General features: G+C 36.7%; 1 protein-coding gene across 12 annotated transcripts in view; it reads right to left on the minus strand.

Annotated features, from left to right (window-relative positions):
* Positions 1 to 17444, minus strand: part of ZCCHC7 (zinc finger CCHC-type containing 7) — a 238958-nt gene that overhangs the window by 140494 nt on the left and 81020 nt on the right. The gene's annotated exons all lie outside the window — the stretch shown is intronic.

Genomic DNA, 17444 nt, shown 5'->3' on the forward strand with positions numbered 1-17444 from the left:
GCTGGGACTACAGGTGCGCGCCACCACGCCCAGCTAATTTTTGTATTTTTAGTAGAGACAGGGTTTCACCATGTTGGCCAAGCTGGTCTCGAACTCCTGACCTCAAGTTATCCGTCAGCCTTGGCCTCCCAAAGCGCTGGGGGATTACAGGCGTGAGCCACCACGCCTGGCCCAGGACACAATTTGAATGCATTTAAACCCCTAAGTTTTACAGGTAAGAAAATAAACACAGGGGGGAACGAATTTATATACATTATGAAAACTTGAGCCAGTGCTAAAATTAAAACTTAGATCTTCACTCCTGATTGTTTGCCTTAACCATGAACCCATAATAGTTAACGTGGGGAGTCAGTAAGGAATCAAGTGGAAAGACAAAGCACTTTATTATCCTTCATAACTTCTGATAAGGCCTTATTATTTAATTGTAGTTGGATTTGAGGATTTGAATCCACAAAGATTTTTTTTTTGCCCTTTCAAGAATCTTTATACTTAGATCCATCTGCTACTTAACAATCAAAACAAAATTCCAGAACTGTCACGGAGGTAAACAGTAAATAGCTCGTGATCCTTGTTATGAAACCATAATTAGGAATTTAATGGCCCTAAATTTGTCTCTTTTCCATATGATTTTTCATAGGCTACTGCTAAATTTTAATATCAGAGTCCAGCAAAAAGAACTAGAAGATGATTAAGTCTAAAGAATTAATGACATGCTTTAAAATAGAATTTCCAAAGTACATATTCAAAGGAATAACTACTGATAGGCCATAAGCAGAGAATTTCCAAACAGAATATTCATTCAAGATCATCATTACTGAAGAGAAAACTGGCACATTTAAAAAAATGATTTATCTTCATATCCAGAGTAGGATTACCTCTGACTCTAAAATATAACCCTGACAATCTCTGACATTTTCTCTAAGTTGTGTGTAAATGTCTTTAGAATAAACTCATCCTCACATATGAAGATTAAGTACAAGATACTGTTGGAAATTTAAAATAGCAATAATTGGGAAAAATTAGACAAGAGCATGGACACAATATTATTAATGTTCTAGAACATTTTAGTGTATATTATTCTAACAATAATCACAAGGGTTTTTTTTCAGCTGAAGGATAATAACCATGTGGAAAACATGTACTGCATACATTCTAAGTATCCACTTTAATCAAATTTGAGGGGAAAGGGGAGCTTTATAAGGTGCCAAAATACTATAGGTTTTATTTTTGTATTATCATGCTAAACAGTTCTTTCACTGATTGAAGGCTGCTTGAGTTCCTAAAAGTTTTTATAATTTTTACATGACTCACATAGACTAAAACAGAAAATTTCCAAAAATTATTGTGAAATAACATATTGGCTTATAGACACAGTGCTTGCCACATTTAAAAATGAATTTAGAAGATACAAATAATTGCTGAAATTTCTCTCATATGCATGAAACATTTCTTTTTATTTTCACGGATACTGTTATTAAGAATTAGAAATAAGGTAATTATATAAACACATTATTTTAGTATTAAGAAAAAATATTCTGGCTAACACGGTGAAACCCCGTCTCTACTAAAAATATAAAAAAAAAATTAGCCGGGCGTGGTAGCGGGCGCCTGTAGTCCCAGCTACTCGGGAGGCTGAGGCAGGAGAATGGCGTGAACCCGGGAGGCGGAGCTTGCAGTGAGCCGAGATCGCGCCACTGCACTCCAGCCTGGGCGACAGAGCGAGACTCCGTCTCAAAAAAAAAAAAAAAAAAAAAAAAAAAAAAAAAAAATATTCATCTGTGTTTTCACTGAAGGATTCTAACTATAAAACATAACCTTCAGAATTCTCATCAGCTTCTCTCCTTAAGTCACTGTAAGATAGATACACCTGTAGCAAATAAAGAATAAAGGGAGCCTTGAAGGAATATTATTGAAATTTTAAATAAAAAGAAAAGTGAGATAGAGGATAAAGTGCATTTTATAGTATTTTCCTACAGTTTTGAGTAAATATGAATATCTTATTTCAAATTTAATAATTATTATTAGAAATTATCCTTAATCTACAGAGTCAAAACTACTTAAGAACATTTTAAAAATAAGAGGCTTTCATAACAGTTAACATAAAATCAAATGCATACTACAATTAAAATTACAAAGACTTCCGTTTTCTGGCTGTTCTAAGAAATGTCTTAATAGAAAATTTTATGTCAACATTATGCCATGGGCAATGAGATAATGCTCTCCCTATAAGATACACTTTTTATTTATTTATTTATTTATTTATTTATTTATTTATTTATTTATTTATTTTTGAGACAGAGTCTCTTGTTGCCCACGCTGGAGTGCAATGGTGTGATCTTGGCTCACTGCAACCTCTGCCTCCCAGGTTCAAGCAATTCTCCTGCCTCAGCCTCCCAAGTAGCTGGGATTACAGATGTGTGCCACCATGCCCAGCTAATTTTGTATTTTTAGTAGAGATGGGGTTTCACCATGTTGGTCAGGCTGGTCTCGATCACCTGACCTCAGGTGATCCCCCGACCTCGGCCTCCTAAAGTGCTAGGATTACAGGCGTGAGCCACCGCGTATGGCCAAGATAAACATATGTTTTCTAACCATTTAGAGCAAATAAAATTGGAAAGGTATAAATAAAATAATGTCTCACAATAATATAATAAAATTTCTATCAGATGCAAGCAACAATTATTTCCTTTCATGCTCACAAACATTTTTCTGTGGCTCAGAAATATGAACCATATACAGGCAATTCATGTACTTTCTAAGAGACAAGAATGAAAATTACAGAAAATGCTGTATGACCTCGTTAGTAAAGAAATAACAGTTCTATTACCTACAGCAAAAGACAGGAGTTTAGGATGTCAGGAACAGTTTAAAGCCTCTATGATCAAGTAATATTCTCTAGTCACTACTTTGTTAGTTGTGTGGGAGTGTAGCAAAAGGATTATTGCTAATCCTTTAACTGTGAATAATGATTTATTGAACAATTCCTACATAAATTCCAACTGTGACCACAAAATCAACCCCTCATAGGCCAGGATATTTTCCTCTTATATAACAAAATTAAAATGTTTAAAAATATACACACACAAATCAATTACAAATTGATTTATATGTGTGCAGTAAAGGCTTTACAGCTTTTATTTACAGCATTCATTTTTATTTTAATCTTAAACAAGTCTAAGTATGGCCCTTCCACTTAGGTATCAATTAAGAGTGGTAACAAAATTTCAAAATACTTTTTCAAATAGGTGACAGTCATTCAGAGAAATAAAGAAGCAAGACATTAGAATGAAGTTAAGTGCATCTTTTGTCAGTAACGTGTGTTGCTCCCACTGGCCTCATAAACAAGCTGCTCCTTTTTGAATAAAGCAGACCTTCAATTTAAATTTATGGAAAGACTAAAGCAGGAGAGCCTGCACTCACAATTTTAATAACCTATTAAGTTGCGACTTCAGATTCATTTTATAACCACGCTCCTCAGGGAGCTATGCTATCTGGATAAAGATAAAATTTTTTTCCTTTAAAGATAAATAGCATCATTAATCTGCAACATTTCTTTTCTATTATCTTTCGAAATGAGGAGTTATTTTGTTCTGATCTTGAGGTAATTAGCCTTCATTCACTAGCCTGAAAATGTCTGTGTTCTGAAAATTAAAAATGTGTCATTAAGTGGAATTTACCATAATGTCATTTATCTTTATATAGTTCATCAGTGACAGCAATGGGCCTGGGAATCCATCAGCTTTTACCAAGGAAGCATTAAAACAAATTGAAAAACAGAATAATCCCAGACACTCTTTAACACAGTCAAAGCCATTTGGGTAATTAAATAGTGGTATTTAAAGTTTTAATTTAGATTTTTCCCTCTGTTCATCAGTAGTCAAATGAGATGTTCATATTCATAACTGTTTGTAATAAAAGGTTTCATAAAGCAAGCAGAATATCAATGTTATTAAAATTTAATGTAACATAGGGTGAGCTTTAATCTACAAAATAAAGTTTTTATTTTCCTACACCCTGATTTATAAGATTACATCAGAAATACCTCTTTCTTCAACTGTATAGGTTGCAATATTAGTTTCACAAAAACTGATACTCAATACCCAAATAACAAAAAACTATATGACTTGAAATTGAGCTTCATTATTACCAATGCTGAGGAAGAATAGTATCTCTTCCACCTTTAATTTGTTTTCACTAAGCATACTCCTCCAACAATTATTGTACAGAATTATGAGACACAATTATGAAAATAAACTCTGCTTCATAAAACATCAAAGAAAATAAGAATTAAATTAATGTAATAAATAATTCAACTAATAAATAAGAATTAAAATAAATATTTTGTGGTGGTAAAGGAGCACAGAGGCATTGTTACTATATAACTAATTCTATCCATATAGTGATGAGAAACAACACGACAGAAACATAGCTCAAAAATCATATTGTTAGTTAAGACATTAAAAATACCCTGAATAGACTTCTAAAAAACACAACATAATGAAAGCAGCTGAAAAAGCTAAACTGTCATAAAAATGTTTCTTAAGTATAATAGCTTCAATGCACAGCTTCATTCAACATAATAAAAACATCCAGTATGTCCCTTTCTATGTATCTAGAAAAACCGAATCTGGGATAATGTTTCCTTAACATAAAAACAATCTAACAACATAAAGATTAACTTAATGCAGCATGGCTCAGTACTAAGTAATTTATATTCTGAACTTACATAGTATACTCAAATGTGTTAATGAGTGTTTCAGTATGATTTTATGTTAAACTACTGGATAACTTAAATTTAAAGCTTTGCCACATAGATATGCAAATTAAGATTTCAGATGTCTTGGGGAACAATCCTAGGAATAAGTGATTCTTTGTAAAATATCTAAAATAGAAATTAATTTTCTTGTCTGATGAATTCTAACACACAAATACACACACACACACACACACACACACACACACACCACTGAGCGAATCTCATACCAAATATTGGTTAAGGACCTAAAAACTTAGAAAAAGCTATCTATCATCTCCGATTCCCAACTAGCTTTTCAATGTTGTTGATTTACTCTGCACTGAGCCAGGGAAATGGAAATATGCAATATTAAATAAGTATATGATTTTATCATCCATTTCTTTAAAACAATGTGCAAGATAATAAATCAGAAATTTTTATAATCAAAACACTTTAGAAACAATCAATTTTACAATAAGGAAAGGAAAGGCGCTCTCAGGAGGTGAAAACTTGGCATATTGGTACTAGTCAACAACAGCACAAGTAGGATTAGAATTCATGTATCCAGGCTATTCTTATACCATCTGCCTTGCAGATCAATGAATCTAAAACATTTACTCAATATTTATGCATTTACTAAGTATGAATCATCAGATAAATAGACATTACTAACAATAAAAAGCATATTCTGAATTTGACACCTTGTTAAAAGTTTTCAGACAGTATTAGGATCCCTGTATCAATAAAGCAACTAACAAGGGTTCTGTTGTTGCCTTGAATGATCTGCTTTTGAAATTTTAACTAATATTTCTTAAAATAACATATTTACCAATATAATTTCTAAGTCTGTCTTTATTCATCCTGTGGAACTACAGGTTTTCTGTTATATTGTCATTTTAGCTAAAAATATTTGCTTGCCCCCTTTAAACAAGGAAATAACACTATCCAGGTCAGGTTGAGCAGTAATTACATTATCTTCAAAATTGTGTGGAGGAAGGACTTTTGGTCAAATACAACTTTCAAAAAAAGTTGAAGCTCAAATAATTTGTGGTTATCCTCATTAATCCTTCTTGGTACTAAACATTACTAAACCAATTTTATTGGTAAATAAAAATTCAGCAGAAAAGTATATATGTATTTGCAATATTGTTTAAAATGGTTTTAAAAAACAGAAAACAGTTGAATATCTAAGCGAAGAGTTCAGTAAATTCCGAACATCCACTCTGTCTATTCTATAGAATATAATTACAGCTATTAAAAAGTCAAGCCCTCTATCAACCAGGGAAACTTACATAGTAAAAGTGAAAAAGGTATGTCTCAGAGAAGTCTGTAAAAAAAACAATGACCCCAAAACTACTGTGCATGTGTTCTTTGGACAAGCATGGAGAAAGATATAGAAGGATTCAGAAGGTGTATACACTGATATATTGTTGATGTACAGGTAGAGAAGCTGTTAACACTGCGTTTAGGGGTCAAGGAAGCAAGAAGAGGAAGAAAAGTATTAACATTTTCTTAATTAATCCTGAGGGAGAAGCAATTCATCCAACAAGGTGAACGATCTGTTCGATGGGGACTCTGAAGTAAGGCTGGGCTGCCTTAAGCTGATACCAGAGCCTCAGAGTTCCACTGTTGGCAGAATTATTTGCTAAGATCTAATTTTCAGTTCATCCCAATGATTCAGATAGCCAACTAAAAAGAAAAGAAAGAGAAAGAGAAAAAGAAAGCAAGCTATTTCACAATTATACCCTTAAGAAAAGCAATTTTTTTTAAAGATCTGCTCTTTTCTAAAGTAGAAGAAGTCTTTATTTTCCCCCTCCAAAAATTTTTTTAAAGGAATCATTAGGATAATGGCTGACTAAATCAGTATGCCTGTACAAACAAATTAAAATATTTCTAAGTAAAATTTTTTTTTTAGGTATGGTAGAAGATTGGCTCAGGGTTTCTCAATCTTGGTACTACTGACATTTTGGGCCACAAAAACATTTATTTAGTGGCAGGATGTTTAGCAACAACTCTGGCCTCTACCCACTGAATGCCAGTAGTGCCTCCTCTGCCTCCCCAGCTGCCACTAGGTTGTAACAATCAAAAATGTCTCCAGACATTATCAAAATGATCCTGGGAGGTAAAATCATCCCCAGTGATTTTGCCAAAGATTTTCTTTTTTTTTTTTGATACGGAGTCTCGCTCGGTCACCCAGGCTGGAGTGCAGTGGCGCCATCTCGGCTCACTGCAAGCTCCGCCTCCGGGTTCATGCCATTCTCTCGCCTCAGCCTTCCAAGTAGCTGGGACTACAGGCGCCTGCCACTACACTCGGCTAATTTTTTGTATTTTTAGTAGAGATGGGGTTTCACCGTGTTAGCCAGGATGGTCTCGATCTCCTGACCTCGTGATCCGCCCACATTGGCCTCCCAAAGTGCTGTGATTACAGGCGTGAGCCACCGCGCCCGGCCCTAGCCACAGATTTTCTAAGCGAAATGACTTAATGTTTTACACTAGCAACAGTCCTTTGCAGACTGCTGAGCAACATTTCCATATTAATATTCTACAGTGAAAAATGTTAAAGATAAAATAATATCACATCATTAACATCCTATTACTAAGACATGAAAACTGAAGCTTTAAAAGTACCCAGAAATGAGAACTATCATTACAAAACATACTACTTATCTGCATTATAAATAAAAAAAAAATCTCTAGTGTGAATCAAAGCACTGTGAGAGAACTCAGTATTTGATGATAAAGATGGAAGAAAAATAATATGTATAATGTAATCTATCTTGGCTGCATATACAGCTTATATTATTAAAAAACCAAAACCAAAACCAAAACCCCAAAACAAACAAACCAAAAAACCCTACAAGTAAAACCATATGTATGCTGAATCACTCTCTCCCACTAAACTTAAACTTCACACCTTCATTGAAAAAATTATGACCCAATTCAAGACTTTACATTTCTAACATTTGTAAAAATCTGTCTTTCTCCATCGTTCATACAATGTCATAAGGTAACAAAACATATATTAATCCCTAAACGTTTTGATCATGCGAAACACTTAATTCCCAGCTTACTGGAAATTCTTTAGAAATAAAAATAAAATGTTTAAAACTGTCACACTGTTCCAGCTAACCAGCAAAACTCACTATATGAATGATCAACTGGAGACATTAGCATTCCTGGCAGAAGGAACTACACAGAAAAGTGAAGCCACAAGAAAATGTTTAAGTATAAGGCCCTAGGGAGTATGTGTACAGGAGAAAGAGGCAGAGACAGACTGAAAGACATAGACACGAATCATCTGACCAGACAAATGGAGTGACTTTCAAACCTCTTTTAGTTATAGAGCCCTATTTTAAAGAAACCAAAATATGCAAAAGAGATTAAAGCCTAAAGGTTGAGGATAGAAATCTGGTGACTTGACCCCTACCTTTCCAAGGGAATGCCTAAGAGGCTCCAAAAAAAACCTGTTTAGAAACCAGTGGAATAGGGTAGAGAAAATCTGTGAGGGGGCTAAGAAATAAGATTTTAAAAAGCAGGTTGGGGCATATTATGAATTGCCTTAGATGCTGGTTAAATAGTTATATTTAGTAGATATCAGGGAGCCATTGCAGATGTCAAAATGGGAGGGAAATGAATGATGTAATGCACACAAGAAACAAATGAAATAATAAACCTTGTTCATTATTATACACTACTCCTGAAAAATCTTGGTGTTTTCTACATAATCTTATTTATCACATGAAAAAGATCAGTAATATAAGATAGGATGAACAGTATGAGGGCTAAATATAGTTTAGTGAAAGGATACATTTTAATATTACAAATACTAAATGTTCATAGATGTGGTTATTTCTCATTGAAAAAGTACAGCCTCTTCTATGAGTCTCTTGAAGGTCCACGGCTGCAAATGCAGACTTTTAGATGTCATTCTCCATGTCAAGTGGCAGCCAGTAGTCACACCAACTGTCAGTTTGACAAGTCCTCTCTTAGCATTCAGGGATAAAGTGCACATACACAACACCCTTCCTGACAAAAAAGAAGCCAGGGAGATGAGAGCCAGCCACTAGAGGGAAGACAATCAAGCTGGCAGGAAAGGACTGGCTATGACAATAAACCAGAGAGCCAAGAAAGGGTGAAAGAAAGCTTGCTCACTCTGAAGCCAAAAAATAAAAAAATAAAAATAAATAAAAAAACAGGAAGAAGAAACAGAAAAAGAAAGAAACCTAATCCTATATCATGGGGTCAAATGAAGAGAAAAAAAAACTGTCCTTGGTGGATTCAAAGAGAGACCAATAATCCAGAAAGGCTTCCGACTTCATGTATTACTATCTGCCCAAGTAATCTGCCCACAAATAATCTTTAGCATGAACATGTCCACTCCAATAACTTATTCTCTCCAGAACACACCCCTACCTAACTACTCCACACTTCTCCAGAGTCCTAATGCTGCTATATGCCCACTGATTTCCCTTATAAACACAAATATTTATCCAGTTTATTCAGTCATGCATTCAAGAAGTATTTGAGTACTGTTCTAGGCCCTGGGGATGCAGAAATGAAACAAAAAGGGTTCTTCTTTAACAGGTAGAGTGAAACCATTAAATACATATATACACACATGTGTATACATACATATGCATATAAAACATTAAGAAAAGGGGGAGAGAAAATGAAAAGGGTAGACGAAGATGTTATTTTATACAGGTGAGGGGAATTCTCTCTGATGATATTTGAGCAAGATTGAAAAAATTGAGGAAGACAGCCATGTAAATATTGAGGTTGGAAAGCATACACAACAGAGGGCACGATACGTGCAAAAGCTCTAAGACAGGAATATACTTGGAACTTTAAAAAAAAAATGGCCAGGCGTGGTGGCTCATGCCTGTAATCCCAGCACTTTGGGAGGCCGAGGTGGGCAGATCACAAGGTCAGGAGATCGAGACCATCCTGGCTAACACGGTGAAACCCCATCTCTACTAAAAATACAAAAAGTTAGCCAGGCGTGGTTGTGGGCGCCTGTAGTCCCAGCTACTCGGGAGGCTGAGGCAGGCAAATGGCGTGAACCTGGGAGGTGGAGCTTGCAGTGAGCTGAGGTCGCACCACTACACTCCAGCCTGGGCAACAGAGTGAGACTCCATCTCAAAAAAAAAAAAATTGCGGTTGTATTTTATTATGCCAGCCCCAGTAAAAACAGAAAAGAATAAAGTTATTAATGTTTAAAATTTTTTAAAAAGCAGTCAATGTGGCTGAAGCAGAGTATTGATAGGTGATAGTATTAGGAGATAAGATCAGAAAGATAAAGAACCATATCATATATAGCCTTTTTTGCCATGAAATGAATGAGCTGTCTGCAAAGAAATGACATTGTCTGATTTATGTGTTAAAAGGACCTCTCTAGCTGCTTGGTGGAAAAATGAAGAACAAAAATCTAGGACACCACTGCAACAGTTCAAACTATGATAATGGTGAATTGGAACAAAGTGATGGCAGAGTAGATGGGTAAGAAGTAACCAGGTTCTGATTCTAAGTATATTTCAAAGGCTTAAAGTGACAAGTTTTGCTGCTGGTGTGGACGTGAGATATAAGTACCAGAAAGCAGCTCAGGATTACTAGAGATGCTGCCAGCCCATAATCATCACTCAATATGATCTGTTAAACATTACCTATTCTCATTTCACCTCATTCAACACTGCCATTTCTAAACTTGCTCTCACCCTTCTTTTTGCTGAAGCAGCACTCCTGCCTATTAAAGCTAGAAGTGAGAAAGGGTTGGTGAAGGCAATCTAGTAGACTGTGTTTCAGAAGCTGTAATAGGCTGGGAGTGGTGGCTCATGCCTGTGATCCTAACACTTTGGGAGGCCGAGGCAGGTGGATCAATTGAGCTCAGGAGTTCAAGACCAGCCTGGGCAACAATGGCGAAACCCCATCTCTACTAAAGATACAAAAATTAGCCGCGTGTGGTGGTGCACGCCTGTAATCCCAGCTATTCGGGGGGATGAGGTGGGAGGATCACCTGAGCCCAGGAGGTCGAGGATGTGTGATCATGCCACTGCACTCCAGCCTGGGTGACAGAGTAAGACCTTGTCTGAAAACAAACAAACAAAAGCAGAAGCCGTAACAAAAAATACACTGGAGAAACCAGGAGCACCAAATCATTCATTTAAAAAATTGATGTGAACACCACTAACACAGAAAGGAGGGCCAGAGTACAGGAGGGCCTACTAATTTACTTAACAAAAACTTAAAACTATTCACTAAACCTCGGTCATAAAAAGTGATAAAACGATGAACATAAATATCAAAAATAAAACTTATTAATTTGAAAAAAATGCTGGCAATGATTAAACAGATAGGAAATCACACCAGAGAAATAGAAATTATTTTTTTAAAGCAATGGAAAATTTAGAAGTAGAAAATATAGTATCTGAAATATTTTTAAAAATCACTGAATGGGCTAAATAGCAGATTGGATATGACAGAAGGAAAAGTTAGTAGGCATGAACATAGATCAGTAGAAATTATCCGATCTGACAAACAGAAAATCGATTTTTTTTTTGTTTTAAACAGAGCATCATAAACTGTAGGACACAGCAACGGATTACCACATGTATTATAGGAATACAAGAATGACCAGGAGGAAAAAATGAAGCAAGAAAAAAGTTTTAGTCTTGAACACAAGGCAAAAAAAAAAAAAAACCAACTCTGGAGAAATAATAAATAAAAGTTTGATCTCCAACCAGGAAAAATACAAAAAATGTACAACCAGGCACATCACAAACTACTAGAAAGTTTAAATACAGAAATAATCTTGAAAGAAGGCAGAGAAAAATGACACATTAACATATAGAAAAAAAATGACTACTGACATCATAAAAAATAATAAATGCCAGAACACAGTAGAAATACACATTGCAAGTGCTAAAAAAAGCTTTCAAATGAGATTATATGCTCCAAATATATCATTTAAGAATGAAAGCAAAATTACACTTCCAGTTATGATGGAGTAACAAGGACCACATATACTTCAACTCTAAACAATAAGAAGACACAACTGTATTCATTCATTCATTTAGAGACAGAGTCTGGCTTTGTCATCCAGGCTGGAGTACAGTGGTAAGATCATAGCTCACTGTAGCCTCAAACTCCTGGGTTCAAGCGATCCTCCCTTCTCAGCCTCTCCAGTAGCTGGGACTACGGTTGCACACCACCATGACCAACGATTTTTTTTTTTTGGAGAGACTACAGTTTCACTAAGTTATCCAGGCTGATATCAAACTCCTAGCCTCAAGAGATCCCCCTGCCTCTGCCTGAAACACTTTTAGACACACAGACATGGCAGAATAGTGATCCTGGAGAGAAAGGAAATAGGTAAGTTGAATCTTACATTGAGAAGGTTTCCTGGCCACCTTGTAAGGGAGGAGGTAGTCAAACCAGACCCCATCTACGTAATTGAGTGTCAAGGACAGATCACAGAATGTACACAGGTCAAAGTCGCTGCAATTTCCAGAGAAAAATACCAGAGAAACTGGCCACATAGAAAGCTAGGCCCAGCATCGTGGCTCACACCTGTAACCTCAACACTTTAGGAAGCTGAGGCAAATGGATTGCTTGAGCCCAGGAGTTTGAGACCAGCCTGGGCAACATGGGCAAAACCCATCTCTACAAAAAATGCAAAAATTAGCTGGATGTGGTGGTACATACTTGTAGTCCCAGCTACTCGGGAGGCTGAGGTGGGAGGATCGCTTGAGTCCAGCAGGTTGCGCTGAGCCAAGATCGCGCCACCACACTCCAGCCTGGGCAACAGAGGGAGACCCTGCCAAAACGAAGCGGGAAAGGTGAAGGCGGGAGGGAAGAGGAATGAGAGAGAAGTGGGGAGGAGGAGGGAGAGGGAGAGGGGGAAGGGGGAAGGGAGGGAGGGGAAAGAAAGCTGAAGATTGGTTTCATCAATTTTCTGGCTTAGTATTATTCTCTTGTGTGGGGATGGAAGGAACTACTTGAAATCAGGGAAAGAACCCTCCTACATGCTTTCCACACAAAACCTACCTTTTAGACATATATCTGTTAAAAATAAAAGAACTAAAAAATGGCAGAAAAGATAGCAAGAGTGGCTGCCTATATTAATATCAGAAAAAGCAGATTTTAGAACAAATGATGTCAGGAATAAAGAGAAACATTTAATAATGACTAAGGGGTCAATTCACCAAAATATCATAATACTCCTAAGAATAGGGCTTCAAAATGTACAAATTAGGAACTGACAAAGCGGAAAGAAAAAAAAAAAAACTCCAACAAATCCACAATTGTACAAATGCATGATTTCAACTTTCCTCACCAAATAAAAAAAGTGGAGCTGGCTGGGCACGGTGGCTCATGCCTGTAATCCCAGCACTTTGGGAAGCCAAGGCAGGTGGATCACAAGGTCAGGAGTTTGAGATCAGCCTGACCAACATGGTGAAACCCCATCTCTACTAAAAATACAAAAAAATTAACCAGGTGTGGTCGCATGTGCCTGTAATTCCAGCTACTCAGGAGGCTGAGGCAGGAGAATTGCTTGAACCCAAGAGGTGGAGGTTGCAGTGAGCTGAGATTGTGCCTCTGCACTGCAACCTGGGCGACTGAGCGAGACTCCGTCTCAAAAAAAGTGGAGCTTACAAAGTACCCATCAACAGAGCAAAGATGACATAAACCATGACACATCTAAGCTGTGAAATATTATGTAGTCACTTTAAAGTGTATTAAGGTATACTAGTTGTTTTTCAGGTGGGACACTCTCATTTTCTAGTAAGGGAGGAACCTGATAATGTTCTCCAGGCCTTTTAGAAAAGAGTTGTTCTTTTGGCCACATACATGTGAAGCTACAAGAAAGGTGATACTGCAGACATCAAGGGAATAGGTACTGTTCAAAAAGGAACACCTCACAAATGTTACCATGGCAAACCTGGAAGAGTCTACAATGTTACCCTGCATGCTGTTGGCATTGTTGTAAACAAACCAGTTAAGGGCAAGATTCTTGCCAAGAGAATTAACCTGCATACTGTGCAGGTGCTAAAGCACACTTAAGATGGGGTTAAACTTTTCCTGTTGTCATGAACCCGCTCCCACAGTAACTGCATTAATCCATTCATGAGGGCAGAGCACTCATGACCCAAACATATCTTAAAGATCCCACCTCCCAACACCTCCATATTGGGGATCAAATTTCTAACACATGACCTTTGGGGGACACATTCAAACCATAGCAGACATGTTAAGTGCTTTGCCCATGGTCAAACAGCAAAATCCAAAGTCAGCCTAACTGAAAAGCCCATGCTTCGTTCAGAAAATTATTTTATCTTAGAAAAAAACTACTTTAAAATTCATTATGAAGCCAAAAAAAGAGCCCACATAACCAAGACAATCCTAAGCAAAAAGAACAAAGCTGAAGGCATCATGCTACCTAACTTCAAACTATACTACAAGGCTACAGTAACCAAAACAGCATGGTACTGGTACCAAAACAGACATATAGACCAGTGGAACAGAATAGTGACCTCAGAAATAAGACCACACATCTACAACCATCTGATCTTTGACAAACCTGACAAAAACAAGCAATGGGGAAAAGATTCCCTATCTAATAAATGGTGCTGGGAAAACTGTCTAGCCATATACAGAAAACCGAAATTGGACCCCTTCTTTACATCTCATACAAAAATTAACTCAAGATGGATTAAAGACTTAAATGTAAAACACAAAACCATAAAAACCCTAGAAGAAAATCTAGGTGATACCATTCAAGACATAGGCATGGGCAAAGATTTTATGATGAAATCGCCAAAAGCAATTGCAACAAAAGCTAAAAGTGACATATAGGATCTAATTAAAGTAAAGAGCTTCTGCAGAGCAAAAGAAACTATCATGAGAGTGAACAGGCAACCTACAGAATGGGAGAAAAATTTTGCAATCTACCCATCTGACAAAGGTCTAATATCCAGAATTTACAAAGAACTTAAACATATTTACAAGAAAAAAACAAACAACCCCATCAAAAAGTGGGCAAAGAATATGAACAGACACTTATCAAAAGACGACATTTACACAGCTGACAAACATGAAAATAAGCTCAACATCACTGATCATCAGAGAAATGCAAATCAAAACCACAACGAGGTACCATCTCATGCCAGTCAGAATGGCAATTATTAAAAAGTCAAGAAACAACAAATGCTGGCGAGGCTATGGAGAAATACAAATGCTTTTATATTGCTAGTGGGAGCGTAAATTAGTTCAACCATTGTTGAAGACAGTGTGGCAATTACTCAAGGATCTAGAACCAGCAATACCATTTGACCCAGCAATTCCATTACTCGGTATATACCCAACGGAATATAAATCACTGTGTTATAAACATGCAGGCACACATATGTTTACTGCAACACTATTCACAATACAAAAGACATGGAACCAACCCAAATGTCCATTAATGATAGACTGGATAAAGAAAATGTGGTACATATACACCATGGAATACTATGCAGCCACAAAAAGGAATGAGATCATGTCCTCTGCAGGAACATGGATGAAGCTGGAAGCCATCATCCTCAGTAAACTAACACAGGAACACAGAAAACCAAACACCACATGTTCTCATGCATAAGTGGGAGTTGAATAACGAGAACACGTAAACACAGGGCGGGGAACAACACACACTGGGCAGGGGCAAGGGGGGAGAGAGCATCAGGACAAACAGCTAATGCATGTGGGGCTTAAAACCTAGATGACAGGTTGATAGGTGCAGGAAACCACGATGGCACACGTATACCTATGTAACAAACCTACACATTCTGTACATGTATCCTGGTACTTAAAGTAAAAAAAAAAAATTTTAAAAAGAAAAATATTTTCTCTCAAAAGAAACTGTTGCGTACCTGGATTACTTCATTTAAACAAACCAAAATGCCTTTGAGAAAATTATTATTAGCCCTATTTTACAAATGAGGAAATCTGTAAAGTTCAGTAAGGTTATATAGCTTCCCCAATGTCACAGAAACCAAAGCAGACATGGGACTAGATTTGGGTCCATCGACTCAGAATCTCATTTGTTCAAGATACCACCCTGCACTTCCTAGTTGCCCCCTGTAGTTTCTGTGGGTTTAACAAAAGCAAGGGCTATACAAAGAACTGTTTTGCTTCTTTTGTAAAACTTTGGCTGAAATAGTTGTCAATAACTTAACATTACTCAGTATTTTGTTCATAAGATTCCAGAAGTCAAATTTTCTCTTAGATTCTAGTGCCAAAACAAGTTACTTTCCTAAAAATAAATCATATTCAACCATTTGTTCACTTGTGCTAAAAACTGTGATGGAGACAAACGTGGATCCATATGGTTTCTACTCTAAAGCAGTTTATAAGGGCCGGGCGTGATGGCTTACGCCTATAATCCCAGCACTGTGGAAGGCCAAGGCAGGAGGATCGCTTGAGTCCAGGAGTTCAAGATCAGCCTGGGCAACATAGTAAAACCCCATCTCTACAAAAAAATTTAAAAATTAGCTGGGCATGGTGGCTCACAACTGAGTCCTAGCTACTGGGGAGACTGAGGCAGGAGGATCACTTGAGCCCAAGAGGTGGAGGTTACAGTAAGCTGTGATCATGTCACTGTGCTCCAACCTGGGCAACAGAGCAAGACCCTGCCTCTAAAAACAAACAAAAAAGTTTACAGAGATAATACATGTGTATTTAAATAGCCATGATTTAAGGTTAAAAGTAATGTGCTTCTCTTTAATTAAACAAACAATTAAAACAAACAATTCATTACATTTCCCTTTGGTTTTAACTGCCAAAGCTGAGAGCTAAATTTAATATCTAAATACAATAATCATTTTACCTCAGGTTCCTAGAAGAGGTAACCTCACTTGACTGTTTACTCTTTATCTTCAGCTGTCCTACTATTGTACATGCATGCTATCCCAATCTATCTCAAATCCTTTTGTGGAAGCAGACAAGGTACATAATAGAAACAAACAAATAAAAAGGTCTGGATTAATAATACAAACTGAATCCAAAGAATGTAAACTTTTTTATTGCACACTGTGCTATCTTTATTTTTATGCATTATATCAGAGACATTCTGAGTTGCTTAGAGGATCAAATAAGTCAGTATGCTAAATGTACTCTAAAAACTGGGATTCAAGAAACACTTGTGAATAGAAGCTCTATTTCTACTCTCTATTTTCCATAGACATTATACAAGCTCTTAAAACCCACATTGGATTTACATTTAGGATGTGTAAGTTGAGAAAATGGGGTATGGCTGGATAAGTGGTGTCTTCAAAGCCCAGTGCAATGCAGATAATATGAGTTTTGTATAGCTTCTTTGTTTCTATAGCTTTGGGGGAGGTGGTAAAGAGCACTAGATTAACAAAAGTGGTGGCTTAGAAGCCCTACCATTACTCTGCCCTTTTCACATCCTCTGGATGGTAATTTGCTAGTGCCTCTGCAATGGTATCTGCCACATCTTTAAGTGCCCTAGGATGCATGGCATTGGGCCCTGCTGATTTAAACATACTCACTTCTTAAAGTAACTCTGGACCACTGGATTCTCCAGTCAGATTTTGCTTCCCATTCAGATTTTCTACACAAAAAGTGATCTTGTGTTTTTGATGAACACAAATAAAATAGCATAGAAAACCTTTAAAATATATTATTACTTTCCTCCTTAATAAAGCTCTAA

Source organism: Pan troglodytes, chromosome 11 (assembly GCF_028858775.2).
Source record: "Pan troglodytes isolate AG18354 chromosome 11, NHGRI_mPanTro3-v2.0_pri, whole genome shotgun sequence".
Lineage (NCBI taxonomy): Eukaryota > Metazoa > Chordata > Mammalia > Primates > Hominidae > Pan > Pan troglodytes.